At 41.0% G+C, this 16,323-nt stretch overlaps 1 protein-coding gene across 2 annotated transcripts in view; it reads left to right on the top strand.

Annotated features, from left to right (window-relative positions):
• The window catches only part of CDK19 (cyclin dependent kinase 19), a 252,857-nt gene that overhangs the window by 26,905 nt on the left and 209,629 nt on the right, over nucleotides 1-16,323 (top strand). The window lies entirely within an intron of this gene.

The following is a 16,323-nucleotide window of genomic DNA, read 5'->3' as shown; positions in this document are numbered from 1 at the left end:
ATTGAGCATGGAGAAAAGAAAGAAGACCAAAGAACTGTCTGAGGACTTGAGAAACCAAATTGTGAGGAAGCATGAGCAATCTCAAGGCTACAAGTCCATCTCCAAAGACCTGAATGTTCCTGTGTCTTCCGTGCGCAGTGTCATCAAGAAGTTTAAAGCCCATGGCACTGTGGCTAACCTCCCTAGATGTGGACGGAAAGAAAAATTGACGAGAGATTTCAACGCAAGATTGTGCGGATGGTGGATAAAGGACCTCGACTAACATCCAAACAAGTTCAAGCTGCCCTGCAGTCCGAGGGTACAACAGTGTCAACCCGTACTATCCGTCGGCGTCTGAATGAAAAGGGACTGTATGGTAGGATACCCAGGAATACCCCACTTCTTACCCCGAGACATAAAAAAGCCAGGCTGGAGTTTGCCAAAACTTTCCTGAGAAAGCCTAAAACGTTTTGGAAGAATATTCTCTGGTCAGATGAGACAAAAGTAGAGCTTTTTTGGGAAAAAGCATCAACATAGAGTGTACAGGAAAAAAAAAGAGGCATTCAAAGAAAAGAACACGGTCCCTACAGTCAAACATGGCGGAGGTTCCCTGATGTTTTGGGGTTGCTTTGCTGCCTCTGGCACTGGACTGCTTGACCATGTGCATGGCGTTATGAAGTCTGAAGACTACCAACAAATTTTGCAGCATAATGTCGGGCCAAGTGTGAGAAAGCTGGGTCTCCCTCAGAGGTCATGGGTCTTCCAGCAGGACAATGACCCAAAACACACTTCCAAAAGCACTATAAAATGGTTTGAGAGAAAGCACTGGAGACTTCTAAGGTGGCCAGCAATGAGTCCAGACCTGAATCCCATAGAACACCTGTGGAGAGATCTCAAAATGGCACTTTGGAGAAGGCACCCTTCAAATATCATGGACTTGGAGCAGTTTGCCAAAGAAGAATGGTCTACAATTCCAGCAGAGCATTGTAAGAAACTCATTGATGGTTACCTGAAGCGGTTGTTCACAGTTATTTTGGGTAAAGGTTGTGCAATCAAGTATTAGGCTGAGGGTGCCAATACTTTTGTCCGGCCCTTTTTTGGAGTTTTGTGTGAAATGATCAATGATTTGATTTTTGCTTCATTCTCTTTTGTGTTTTTTCCTTGCAAGCAAATTAAATGAAGATAATAATACCACAGAATCTGTGATTGCAATCATTTTCAGGAAGAAACTGAGTATTATCTGACAGAATTGCAGGGGTGCCAATACTTTTGGCCAGCACTGTATACCCAAATGCAATGAACAAAAGCATTGGCCATACCTCTTATTCATTGATTTCAGTTTTCTCATTGTCACAGGTGTATAAAATTCAGTCCTTATCCATGCAGTCTGCCCTTTACACACATTTGTGAAAGAAAGGGTTGTTGTGAATTTGAGTGCGATACTGTAATGGATTGCCACCATTCCATCTAATCAGTTTGTGAAAATTCTTTACTCCTAAATATTTTACAATGAACTGTGGGTGGTATTGAAAAGTGGTATCATTTATAACCAAAGCAACTGTACCAGAAAGTGACAATTAAAGATTGGGGTCACTGAGTACTGAACGGAATAGTGAATAAAAGTCGCCCCGGTGCACAAAGCAAAGTCCATAGAGACATGGTTGGGTGAGTTTGGTGTGGAAGAACTTAACAGGTCTGTAAAGAGCCCTTACCTCAATCCCATCGAAAACCTTTAGGATGAACTAGAACGGAGATTTCAAGCTAAGTACTCATGTCCAACTCCAAGTCGAATTTCACAAATGCTCCTCTGGATGAAGGGGAAAAAATTCCCACAGTAACGTAACAATATCTTGTAGAAAGGCTTCCTAGCAAAGTGGAAGCTCTTTTAGCAGGAAAGGTGGGGACAGAGGGCAACTCCATATTGAAGTGAATGGGAGATAAAATGCAATACTATTCCTTGTTAGATCATCAACTGTTAGCTCCTGGAGAACCGCTTTAATGCCTTATGGATTTAGATTGGAATGCCATAAACTTCTGTAGCTGTATGGTGTAGTTGTCCCAATGTTTTTGTCCATATGTTGTGTGTGTATATATGGAGATATAAATATATTTTCTAGGAGAGATAGATGAATAAGCACGGCAATCACCAATTGGAGTTTAAATAATCTGGATCACTTTATGCAATGCATAAGCAAACAGGTGAGAGGAGATACAAAGGAAACAGCCTATTCTGTGGCCAATCACTAAACTCAATGGCTCACACTGTCTACTGTCTCCACTGTCTTGTGGTTTTGTTGTGACGAAGAAGGTGTATATACTTCGAAACGTGACGACAAATAAACTGCATTTTATCTGATTCTTCGTTGGCTCCATCCACTGCCCTTCATTCGAATAGGCAGCACAGGCTTAATCCCATCTCCTCCCACTACATTGCATTATACTTCCATGTGGATCTACAGCAGCTTTTCTAAGTGGTTTCTGTGGTTGTGGTCCCACAACCCCGAGCCAGGTGAGCAATTCCCTTACCCGCCCATGCTATCTTTTAATCGATTAAGACCCTGTTGCGCTATTCAGTTCTTCCACCTCATTTAACCCACCATGCCGTACATGTATGGCATGGGAATTTATGAGGCACAGGAGCTTTAACCATGCCAACCCGCAGCGGGGCAGGCTGTTTCACACAATTATGGTGTGAAGTTTTGAGACTGACAAAAATTTTCTGCTTCAGTGTACTTAGATCTTTTAGTCAGATGTTTCTATCATTAATGAAGTACAGTTATCAGCATTTCATAAGTTATTAATATTTTATTGACAAATACATCAAGGTTATACAATAACTCAATATTTATAGTGTTGATCCTTATTTTTTATGACTTCAGCTATTCTCCCTGACATGCTGGATATCGACTTTTGGGCCAAATCCTGACTGATGGCCCCTTATTCTTGCCTCATCAGTGCTTAGAGTTTATCACAATTACTGTGCTTGTCCACCCGCTTTTTGAGACTTGACCACAGGTTCTCAGTGGGGAGTTTCCTGCCCATGGACACAAAATGTCAATGTTTTGCTCTCCGAGCCACTTAGTTATCACTTATTCCTTGTGACATGGTGCTTCATCATGCAAGAAAAATCATTGTTCATCACCTAATTTCTCCTGGATTGTTAGGAGAAGTTGCTCGTGGAGGATGTTTATATGCCATTATTTATTCATGGCACTGTACGTAGGCAGAATTGTGAGTAAGCCCACTCCATGGATGCAAAGCTCCTACACATGAATGATCTCAGGATACTTTTGCTGGTGGTATGACACAGGACTCACGGTAGTGTTCGCCTTTTATTCTCCAGAGAATCATTTTTCCAGATGTCCCAAATAGTCTGAAGGGGTGTGAACAAGAATAGCTGAGGGCACAACCAAATACAAGTCGGGATCACTGAAAACACACTTATGAGAACGACTGGAGAAAACAGAGAAAAGAAGTGTGTACCGTATTTTTCGGACCATAAGACGCACTTTTTATCCTCCAAATTTTGGGGGAAAAGGGCGATGCGTTTTATGGTCCGAATGTACCTTATGTGGTGTGATGTGGAGGGCGGCTGGGGCTGTGGCAGCGGAGGTGGCGGGGGCTGTGGCTGTGGCAGCGGAGGGCTGTGGCAGCTGGGGCGGCGATGGAGCGGTGTTACCCAGTGTGCGCCACCATGAATTCACTATGGCCATGCTAGACAACAGGAGGTGGGCAGTCTCCCGTCCAGATTGCGAGCTGCAGTGACATTACTAAGAGGCAAAATCCAAGATGGTGAGCGTGTAACTATCTACAAAGACCCTGAGGAGGCGGAGAGAAGATTTCGACGTGCTGGAGATACCGCAGTAGGATGACTTATAGATCTACTATCCATGCTATTATTTATTGCAGGAAGACTGTTGTTTCTGTAATGGAATGGTTTTATCAGTGATGGCGTGGCTCGTATGGTGTGTTTCCGGCGAGCTGCTATCACTGACTTGCAATGTTAAGCATATTGTTGTTTTTGTAGTTTTTTACTGTTTCTATCCTTCTGTGTTTTCCCTTTTCCTAACCCAGATACTAATATTTGCGGAATCCACTATTGATGACACTCTTACTACCTGTTCGTTCCCGCAGCTTGCTGGGACCGAGGGGGATGAACGTACCCTACTGCTGTATACTGCTCAGATCCTGCCATGGGACCCAGGATGAGTGCTTCTCAAACACCAGACCCTGACACCACTTATACCTCACCACACCGGTTCTTATCATGGAACATGGCGGGCCTCAACACCCCTCTAAAGCGCAAAAAGGTCCTGAATCACTTAGAACGACTCTCACCAGATGTGGTCTTCTTACAAGAGACACACTGGAGGGCTGACAAGCCTGGTAAATTGACAGATCCCTGGATAGGAGATTGCTTTACTGCTTAACATACTTCATCATCACGCAGAGTAGCCATTCTTATCAAGAAGGGCCTGCCATCCTCCATTCAGGAATCTATTAATGATAGCCAGGGCAGATACTTGATTCTGAAAGTGGAAATAGCTGGGGAAATATATTTTTTGGTCAATCTCTATACTCCTAATGATGACCAACATATTTTCTACACATCGATTCTCCAGATCATTTTAGGACTTGGACCTGGTCGCCTGATAGTGGGAGGAGACTTTAATGCAGTACAGTGTCCCACCCTAGACCGCTGCTCACTCTCCCCACAGACCTCAGCAGTCACCACATCCCTCCTACATTTCATGGAACAGCTTTCACTCTGTGACCCATGGAGAGTGACAGACTCCACAGCTAGAGAGTACACGTGCCACTCCCTCACTCATCACTCCTTCTCCCGGATTGATTTCTTCCTCATTTCCTCACAATTATTTGTCCAACATCATGACTCTCTTATTCACCCAATACTGATTTCAGACCATGCTCCTATCTCACTATTCCTAACTCTAACAGAGCCAAGCCCACGGACAAGATATTGGAGGTTCCCATCCTAAATGGCAGAATCAGATGATTTCAAAACCTTTCTTAAATCACACTGGAATAATTTCCTAGATGATAACATCATTCATACTGACAATATTCCTCTGCTCTGGGCTACTTCTAAAGCTGTTATGAGAGGCCATATCATCAGCTATCTGTCATGTAGGAGGAAAACGCACAGGAAAAAAATTGATGACCTACATACCTCCCTACTTCAGGCTCAACTGGCGTACGCCTTGACCCCATCCCCTGACACATAGCAAGCTTACTTTATAGCCAAACATCTATTAGATTCCCTCGTACATTCCCAATCACATTGGCAAATCCAACTGACTCAAAATAAATTTTATCGTTGGGGAAATAAGACGGGTAAATTATTAGCCACTTTAACCAAATTGCAAAACCCTCTAACAAGTTTGCAGACGACTGACCGGGAAGAGATCACGCACATTTTTAGTGATTATTATGAAGACCTCTACAGGGATCTCCCCCACTAACCTCCCAACGATTAATTCTTTCTTAAGCCTAATTAACCTTCCATCTCTGACCACTGAACAAGTGATGCTGGACTCAGAGATAACAGAAGATGAAGTGAGACAAGCTATAGCAGGCGCATCTAGTGGTAAGACCCCGTGCCCTGATGGTTTCTCTGCTGAATATTATAAGATTTTATCCCCTGACTTAATACCTATTTTGACCAATCTTTTCAACACGGCTTTCCTTCAAGGGGTCCCCATCAATCAGTTTACTGACTCACGCACCATAGTTATCCCTAAACCTAATAGAGACCCATTACTACCACAATCATACCGCCCAATCTCACTCCTCAATCATGACTACAAACTCTTGGCAAAGATCTTAGCAAACCGCTTACAACTGCTATTGCCTGGTCTTCTGTGTGAGGCTCAAACGTGCTTTACTCAGGGGAGGAGTAGTGTGGCAAACATGCGCCTGGCGGTCGCTGCCACAGTCTTGGCCCAAGAAACATCGAGGCCATCCGCAATGCTGATGAGTCTTGATGCCGAAAAGGCCTTTGATAAAGTGGCATGGCCTTTTTTATATGAAGTTTTGGGCAGGGAGAATTTTGGCCCAAGATTTTTGCAATATACTCAATACCTCCATATGAACGCAAATACCTGTGTGGCGATCAATGGATGCAATGCACCAGCCAAAGATCTCTTCCAAGGAGTCAAACAGGGATGCCCTCTATCACCTCTTCTATTTAATCTTTCTGTTGATCCCTTACTGCGTCATTTATTGCAGACCCCTACCTTTAAGGGACTTACAGTGGGTTCTAGAGAACTTAAGGTTGCCGCATTTGCAGATGATATCCTCCTGGTAATAACTAACCCTAAACAAGTTCTACACTCTCTTATACGAGAGCTAGAGGACGTGGGAGGCCTATTGGGCTATAATATTAATTGGGACAAAACAGAAGTGATGATGCTACGCGGTCCCTCCAAGCCATCGTGAACATTGGGGTTCCCTTGTCAATGGACTAGCTCACTAAAATACCAGGGAGTGCAAGTGATGAGACATCCAGCTAAACTATATAAAACTAACATCAATCTATACCTCAATAACTTAGAATCCACTTTAGCTGAGTCTCTTTGGGCCATCTTTGGATACCTAGAGCCAGATAAATACACATGCTCCCCGGGGGCCCGTAAATTGTTAAACATGGTGGCGGCAGCCTGTGTTAAGGCCATCTTACAGATGTGGATCCACGACCAAGCTCCTCCTTTTAAGATCTTTTTAGACAAACTGTCGTTCCTGCTTCAGATGGATTGGGCTGATGCCTCTTTACACTGAAGAAAAGGTACAGTTCTTCTTTGAAACTTGGGAAAGTTTCATCTCTTTACTTCCACAACGCATTCGGGATGATATTAGAACTTGCTTTCAACCTACAGTATGGTATCAAGAGCAACTACTATTGGGGGAAGCGCCCGTGTAAAAATGTGTTAGATGGTGCCGCAGTGTGGAGATACATCTAGGTGTCAAGGGTCTGTTTCAGTGTCGATGGGTCCCGCACAACTTTTGAGAAGAGTATAAGGCTATACACCACTGTTGGTTGGTCTATATGTAATGAAAGTATCTGTTTTGGGTGTCCTCTTTTCTCCCCTCCTTCCATTCTCCCCTCCTAAGTTTTTTGTTTGTCTTTTGACCTGATGTAATTATACTTGGAATGTAGATTCTGCTGTTTGCCATCTTATAACAACCTTGTTATGCATATTCCAAATTATATTCGTATTAAATAATGTATGAAAACCTTATTTTCAATAAAAACAAGTTTTAAAAAAAAAAATAGTTATTATATATTGCTCAAAACCTAATGTAATCATATTGCACTAATAGAAATATGCAAGCATGTCATATAAAGAGTGAGACAACCATATAATTGCAATTCTGATAGAGAGACCATGCATAATAGTCAAAGCATGAAATATTCATTGATACAGGTAAGAACACATGCATAAGATGGCATGTGGCGACTGCTGCCACTAAAACACGGGAGGTATGGAGGAACTAATTCTCATGCTCAGCCTGGGAGATATTTAGTTGTTTTGGAAGTTGAACAGGTGCATCTATCTAGATTATCTAGATTACATTAGGTCTTGAGCAATATATAATCCTTATTTATCATATACCTGTTATATCATATCCCTCACATGGACCCTGTGGATGATTATGTCCCAATTGTATTTTGTTTTTTAAATGTTTTTAATCATGTAGTATATTGTTCTAATTTGCCATAATAAAATTTGATTCATATTTGGTGATCCTGAAGTTATATATACACACTTCTTTTCTCTGTTTTCTGAAATAGTCTGAAGGGGATTTCATCAGACAAAATAACATTACCCCAGTCCTCTGCAGTCCAAGCCCTGTACTTCCTGCAAAGATATTTTCTTTGATAAAAAAAAATTACCGTAATGCTTCATCCTGAAGGCCCAAAAGAGGTCCGCCCTAAAGGAGTTAATGTTTTAATATTTACATTCTTCAAAGAATCACAAAAACACATACATTTTTTACCTAGTTAAGAAGACAAAGGAGGTCTATGAGAAAAAAATGACACCAGTTATCAGCAAAAAAAACAAACATACCAGTTGGATGATACAGCAATATGTTCAAAAATGAGGGGAAAAGAGTTTTTCTGAAGAAGAATAATAAGCACTCTAAAAATGCAGTGTGTGTGATCTTTCTTACATAATTATTTTATTGACAGACAGCCAAAATGTGAAAACAGCATTTTTTGCACAGGTAAAAAATGCCACAAAGATATTCAGCACATTCTCAAACAGTGTGAAGGCATCACAAAGCTTATTCTACTGCGCTTAACTTTTCTTTTTTTTTTTTCAGTAGGAATCATTAGCATATTTGTATAGATTGGGAGATTTTCCTAGAATATACACATAACCTGCATTTTAATATCAAATAATTTATTACACTGTACACTAGGGGCCCTATTCAATCAAAGCTTTCACTCTAGAATTCTGGTATAAATGTTTTGAAAAGTCTCAAAAATTAGGTGCAACTTTCATTCCTGTTTCTCGCAGCTCTGCAGAAATGGGGCATAATGTATTCATGACGAGCTGTGGCGTTCCCTACACCAGAAATCTCACTCCAGTGCCTAACTGGAGGGAGATTTTTGGTGTAGCGCACAGAGGCACATGTCACTCGTCAGGCGCTGAAGATTCATAAAGAGGCGTACTCTTCTTTATGAATTGGGAGCATCTGACTCCAGCACACCCCCTCACCAAGAATGGCGTAAACAATCCCAGTCTTGATTAATTTGGCCCTATACTTATTTTATGTCAAACTTTTGTGATGCTATGACACTTTTTGCCTTTTATTGTTAGTGCATTTCACTTACCTTGACATTGATGCGTTAGCCCTACAATGTCTGCCATAGTCCGAGTCGGCACACTATTTTTACATCGGGGCACATTTTGCATTGCTGAAAACTATTTTCAGGATTTGCACGCCTTTTCTCTGTGTAAAAATAGAGATCTACACAGTTGTTTAGAATAGAATGCACATTTCAGAGAATCCCTCGTAGATCCTCAAGGGCGCTACATATGTGTTAAGGGGTTACTTAATGGGTCATTGGTAACCCTATGTAGCCTGTATGCACCCAACAAAAATTTGGCTAAATGGTTAATATTGATTCTAAAGAAGATAGAGAGCTTTAGAGAGGGTGTTCTCTTGATTGGAGGAAATCTCAACATTGCTTTGGAACCTAAGCTGGACACTTCCAAACAATAAAGCGCTATCTCTTCTAGAGATCTAGTGAGACTGTGTACCACTCTTAATTCTATGCTGCTAATTGACTCATGGAGATACTTAAATCCCTCTGTACGAGATTACACCTTCTATTCCAATCCTCATAAATCCTACCACCGTATACATTACATTTTTGTACCAAGATTGCTCCTGCCTAGACTTTCTACTGCAAATATAACCCCAAACGTTTATTCTGACCACTCCACTGTATTACTTTCATTAATTACACCCGGAATGCGCTCAGGTCCCAGATCTTGGCAGATTAATGAAGCACTACTGGGCTTGCCTGTTATCCAAGCGCTACTGAGTAATAAACTTCACCAATACTTCCAAAAAAATTAAATAGAGGGGACCTCCCCCCAGACCCTCTGGGAAGCACATAAAACTGTGCTAAGAGGCAAACTTATTTCCATTGCATCTTATTATAATAAAAAGAGACATCAGGAAGTTCAAAACTTATACGACGATATAGCAGAGCTGGAGCTGAACCACAAAAAAACCAATGACAATATAACTTTGGCCACCATCACTAGTAAGAGACAAAAATTGAAAGATATTCTTAATGTCAGTTTGGCGAAAATGTATGCGTCGTGGAAAAACAGGATGTTTGTACATGGAGATAAGGCCTCCAAATTTATTTTATCCCGGCTCCGCAAAAGGCAAGCCCGCACCCACATCCACTCCATTATGAACTCCAGAGGTGTTACAGCACAGAACCCCACTCACATTGAGACGGCCTTTCTGGAATACTGTTCACAGCTATATAATCTTCGCCCAAATGACACAGAAGCTCATGAGATACAGAGAAAGTCAGATACTGCTCACTTTTTGCGAACATTGAATCTCCCGGTATTAACAACATCTCAACAAAACAAACTATCTAAACCCTTCACACTAGGAGAACTTCAGTCCACCCTGTCGAGGTGCCTGAAAGGCAAAGCCCCTGGTCCAGATGGATTCTCTGTGCAATACTACAAAACTTTCGCCCCTCTTCTCTTGCCCCATCTTCTGAAGATTTGTAATGAAACATTAGAGGGTCAACCCCGTCCACAACAAATGCTCGAAGCCAAAATATCTTTAATACATAAAGATGGCAAGGACCCGCCTCTTTGTGGCAGCTACAGACCTATATCCCTATTGAATGTTGACCTGAAACTGCACGTAGGATTGCCGAGTTCTTGCCAAATCTTATCTCATTGAATCAAACTGGATTTGTGGGCAGGAGAGAGGGAAAGGACAATACTCACAAAATTTTGCACCTTCTTCAATATGCCAAAGCCCACAAGACCCCTTTGGTACTACTGGGTACAGATGCTGAGAAAGCCTTCGACAAGGTGGACTGGATCTACTTAAAGGAGACACTTCTACTCTTCGGCTTACCACCTGCACTGGTTACTGCCATTATGGCTATGTATCATAACCTGACTGCACGCATCAAAATCAACGATTCCTTGTCAAACACATTCACCATACGCAATGGGACCAGACAAAGCTGCCTGTTGTCTCCACTGTTGTTTGTCCTGGCAATGGAACCTTTATTGATCTAAATACAAGAAAATCAGAGGATAGAGGGCATCAGAATACACAACTCAAATTTTAAAACGGCAGCTTTTGCTGATGACCTTCTGGTCCTCTTAACCAATCCTCTAAAGGGTCTCCCTGCCTTGATGGCGCTGATGGATCGATATGGCAGTCTCTCTAATTTCAAAATAAATCTCTCCAAATCGGAAGGTCTGGACTTTCATGTCCCCACAAACTCCCTAGCAAAACTGAAAAACCTATACCCATTCACTTGGCCTAAGACCCATATCACATACCTTGGGGTGAAGATAGGCAGAATGGACGGAGATTTATTTAAATTGAACTTTCCCCCTCTGTTTGACTCCACAGTAAATCTCATTAAGCAATGGAGAGACACCTATCTATCGTGGATGGGGAGAAAAAATATATTGAAAAGTTTGATTCTGCCTAAATTTACCTACTTATTTCAGATGCTGCCCATAAAAATACCTCTGTCTTATCTTCAGAGGGTAAATTCTCTTTTCTCTTCATACATTTGGAGGAGTAAAAAGGCCTGCATCTCTTACCGCTTGTTGGCCCTACCAAGGACATGTGGGGGAATGGGTGCACCAGACATCAGGCGCTACTATAGAGCTGCAATTCTAACTAGAATGGTGGACATCATAAGAGGCTTCGAAGATAAGCAATGGGTCGAGATGGAGGAAGCACTCGCCCCTCTTCCTGTTAGATCCCTTTTTCTAACACAGTCCCACATCCGACCTAACACCTCTATACCAAACCCTCATACTAGGGTCACGCTCAAAGTTTGGCAAGATTCCAGTGACATTTTAACCCCGTCTCTCTCCCCCATACTTAGGCTCTCAGACATTCTAACCCATTCAATGCCATGCTCAGGGCAAACTATAGACCGTCTAAAATACTTTAACATCTCTATCGATCATTTACTACGGGATGGTTCGCTCGCCCCACTACCGGATTTACAGCTTAATCCATCCCTAACGTCGCTAAACTTTATCTAATATGGTTCCATCAAAGAATTTATTAAACGACATATTAAGCATTCCAATCTTTCCAGAGCTCTAACCAACTATGAAATGCTTTGCACTAGGACCACTAGACCCAAGAAAATATTCTCTACTATCTACCAGACCCTACTAACCTCTGACACCTGCCCAAAGAGAGCATATATTTCTCATTGGGAACGAGACTTAGGTTACCATTTCACACCGGCCCAGACTCTCTATATCTATAAGCATTCCCATGGCCCGATCCAGTGTGTACGTGCACAAGAGAATTCTTTCAAAATAGTCACGGGATGGTTTCATACACCTCTCCGGAGTTCAGGCTGGAGTGCAAATACATCAACTTCGTGCTGGAGATGCGGAACCGGTTCTGGTAGCTATTTTCACATTTGGTGGCAATGCCTCATCATCTTCAATTTCTGGCAGCAAGTAGAGAACCTTATCCACATTGTTGTAAAGAAAAACTTGCGCCTGAAACCAGAGACAATTTTGTTGAACTTTTTGATCTGGCCTGATCATAGAAAGACATCGATCTTGGCCCAACATATTATTGCTGCGGCCAAACTGTTAATACCGATTCACTGGAAAACCACTAACTTTCCCATTTTACTGCACCTCCAGGACAAGGTTCATATGCTTTACCACGTTGCAGAAACAATATCGCTGGTGAACCACACTCAGGCTTCCTTCCTAGACATTTGGCAACCGTGGATTACCTATAGATCCCTCCCCCAATAAATTAACTTAATCTTATCTTGTCACACTCCATGACATATCGTGCCCCCCCTTCCTTCCCACCTCCTTCCCATATCCCTCTCTTCCCTTTTTCCATCTATCCCCCCCCCCCCCTTACTGTATCTGCTCTCCATCTCTTCTCTCTCCTTTATCTTACTCTCTATTAATATCTATTTAAATTTATGCTCTTTGCTGATTCTAAACACCTTGTTTTTCAGGCAAGTTTAGAACACATAAGTGGACTTTATATGTTCTACTCTACCCTTGTATTAGACTTACACTCCGCACTACAACCGGCTCGTCCGGTTCTCCGAGAACTGAAATAATGTTATAGTGCGAGCTCTATTTTTCTTCTTGCTTGTTTCCATATTGCTTAATAATCGTTTATTATACTTTACTTAATTTTATTCCATGAGTAAGTCTCAAACTTGTCTGTGGAATTTATTCTTTGATAATAATAATAAAAAGAATTTTGAAAAGAAAAGAATAGAATGCACATGTCTTTGTAATGTGTCTGAAAAAGAGACCTGGTGTAATTTATAATAGCAGATATTAGCTTGTAGCTTTTCTCTGATGTTTAAAACCTGATATAAAATTTTCAAGATCTTTTACAAAAATATTATCATAAGTAGTATTGCAATGTAAATGAGCACATCTACTTTCACTTTAAAAATGTTACAAAGGACCCCATTCATCTCAACTGACCATAAGGACTTGTGTGCTGTCTGTATGCAAAACTGATAACATACGGACAACACACTGCAAGTCAGGTCTGCATGAAAAAAATCACAGTATACACTACTTGGATCTGTATTCTGTCTCAGACAAGCCTATTATAAGTCGATAGGTGCACAAAAAATGGATCATATGGTTTACCATCCATTTTTCCTGCTTTTTTCGTGGGTCCAGTATAGTTATTCAGATTGGAAATGGAGTTTAACCTTTATTATTTATTAAATTGTTCATGGAAAAAGCGGATGCCATACAAATGTAAAAGACAGACATACGGAAGTCACACTGATGTAAAAAAAACAGACACATCAACGGAATACGGGTGGCATATGGATGACAATCCGGACGAAAAATTGTCAGTTTTTTGTGTATTTAAAACGGGCAACTTTCCATGCGTTCTTGTGAACCCGGCATTATGTAAGCAGATGGTGATGGAAGACGATAAAGGGGCTTGGATATTTTAGATGGCTACTTTTACCACCTAATATTCCTTAATCACTATTCAGAGAGGTCACTGTTGTGGTCTTGAGTATTACGGTTTGTGTTTTTCTATATATCCAATACACATGAATTTTATATAAAATAAATAAATGCATATACAATACATAGAATGCAGTATTTCTTCTTTTTTTTTCTTCTAAGTTTCTATACTGTGACTGCTGAGCGTAGATTGTCAAATTATGCAAACCAGAAGTGAACATGACATGAATGTATCTTCAGGCATCAGTTACTTGAAGCATAGAAGTCACTTGAGACATGACTTGAAGAGAGTGCATTTTACGCCTATGGCAACTATTTTGTTGTAGTGTGAATTAAAAAAAAAACAATAGATAAGAAAAGCTTTAGAAAGGAGTGGTGTAAATACATTTTTAATCAACTTTCATTGGCATAACATCCTTTTAAATCACAAAAAAGTGGTTGAGAAAGAAATGAATTTTAAAACTACATTTAAATTGTACAAATTTCTTTTTGGGAAACTGTTAATGTGATATCCGTTGTGTATTTGTGTTTTCACTGAGCTTTGTTAGCATGTAAAATATTCTGTTGTGGCACCTCATCTAAGTGTTGTGAATATGGCCTGGTCGTGTTTTTAGCAAATCTATTATTTCATGTTTGGGACTCATGGTGAAGACTGAGGATAAAACTGAGGATCATCCATGTACAGTCTGTGTGCTGTCCGTAATTAACATTGCAATGGGTAAGAGAATCTTTGTAATTTATTTATTTTTTCATATAAGAAAATCACTGATGAAACACTGATTGTAAAAACTGACACAATGAACAATCTGATCCAAAACAATTATGACGCTCAGAACGTTTTTTTTGCGTACCAAAAAATTAATTGATTTCTGAATAAAACCTAAAGGGAATGTGTCATGAGAACCCATTATTAGTGCAGGTTCAGATGAGCGTATTTCATGTGTGTGTGCAGTCCGAGCTAAAATCGTAAATCACAAGAACAGCACACTTACCAATGTTATTGAACTTTGTTGTTAAGTTTTTTTCTCACAGTGAGGGTATGTGCACACGATGCAGAAATGAAGCAGAAAATTTCTGCATCATTTCTGCATCTCCCTGGCAGAAAAAACGCATGCAGATTGTGCATGCGTTTTTCCTGCAGAATACATGCGGATCCACATGCAGATTCACATGCGTTTCCGCATGCAGATTGACAAGCGCTTTCCAGGCGATGTTAGCATCACCTGGAAAGTGCTTGATAACTAGGTCACACTGTATAAATCCATGCAAACAGCATGGATTTATACAGTGTGAACCGAGAGAGTGTATATACTTACCTCCGATGGCCCACGCTGTCCTGCTCACTCCGTTCTCCCGGCTGCCGGCAACTTTGAATTGAAAGACCTGCCGACGTCAGCGTCACGTGACCCGTCACATGACTCTGACGTCACCGCAGGTCCTACAACTCACTGCAAGTGCCGGGAACCAAGCGGGAGTGCTGCGCGGGCCGACAGATGGTAAGAATACATTTATTTTTTATTTTATTCTTCTTTTTACAGCTTTTTCAATGGTACCTGGGTGTGGATGAGACTCTCCTCTCCTCCACACCCGGGTACCATCCGCACATTAGAACGCACCAATTACGCAAGTACAAATGCTGTCTTGCGGAATTGGCGCGTTCTAATGCAAGTCAATGGCGGCGAAATCGCCGCGTTTCCGCAAAATTAATTGACATGCTGCGGATTTTTGACCGCAGCGTTAACGCTGCGGAAAAATCCGCATCATGGGCACAGCACATGCGGATTTCCATTGGGGAACATTGCTGCCCTTCTACCATGCGTTTTTCATGCGTTTCCGCGGCGTTTACGCAACTGCAAAAACGCCGCGGAAACGCATGAAATACGCATCGTGTGAACACAGCCTGAGTGTGTCCATATGAAAAAAAATATCAGCATTCACTAGTCGCTTCTGTTTTTAGGATGAGATATTTTTGGGTGCGCAAAAAAAAGGAGAGTCTCATACAGACCATGTATATTACATTTGTTTTTTACAGATACATTGCAATTGTTAACATAGGAAGCAGTATTTGATCACACATTTTTTTACAATTTGATGTGTAAAAAACAGATGTCATACGTATGTAAAAATATGGACATACCGGTGTCACACAGATGAAAATTACCCGTTTGTTTTTTTCTTTTTTTCTGGCTGAAAAACAATTTTTCATATGCTTGTCTGAATGTAGCTTTAGCGTTTGCTCACATCTGTGTGTATAAACTCACTGAAATTCTCAGCCACAAAAGCTGGCGAGTGTAATGCTTTTTTTTTCTCACCTACCATCCATATATCATGCGAGGGTGCGTATTTGTTCTCACCTACCATCCATATGACATCCTTATGACATGCGTATGAAATCCGTATGCAATGCGTTTTTAACATCATCTTTTACATATAGTTATTCTTTGTCATTTCAAGCTAGTTTTCTAACTAATAAAACAATCTTATATACAGACATAGATAGATGTCATTGATATATTGATATATATAATCAGTGCTTTGCGTGTGTAGTGTTCTCTACTTGTTTTTATCAAATAAAAGAAAAGGC

Source organism: Phyllobates terribilis, unplaced genomic scaffold (genome assembly GCF_046119375.1).
Source record: "Phyllobates terribilis strain yellow unplaced genomic scaffold, ASM4611937v1 Scaffold_3__8_contigs__length_932513732, whole genome shotgun sequence".
Taxonomy (NCBI): Eukaryota; Metazoa; Chordata; class Amphibia; order Anura; family Dendrobatidae; genus Phyllobates; species Phyllobates terribilis.
This window is presented reverse-complemented; position numbering and strand designations above follow the sequence as displayed.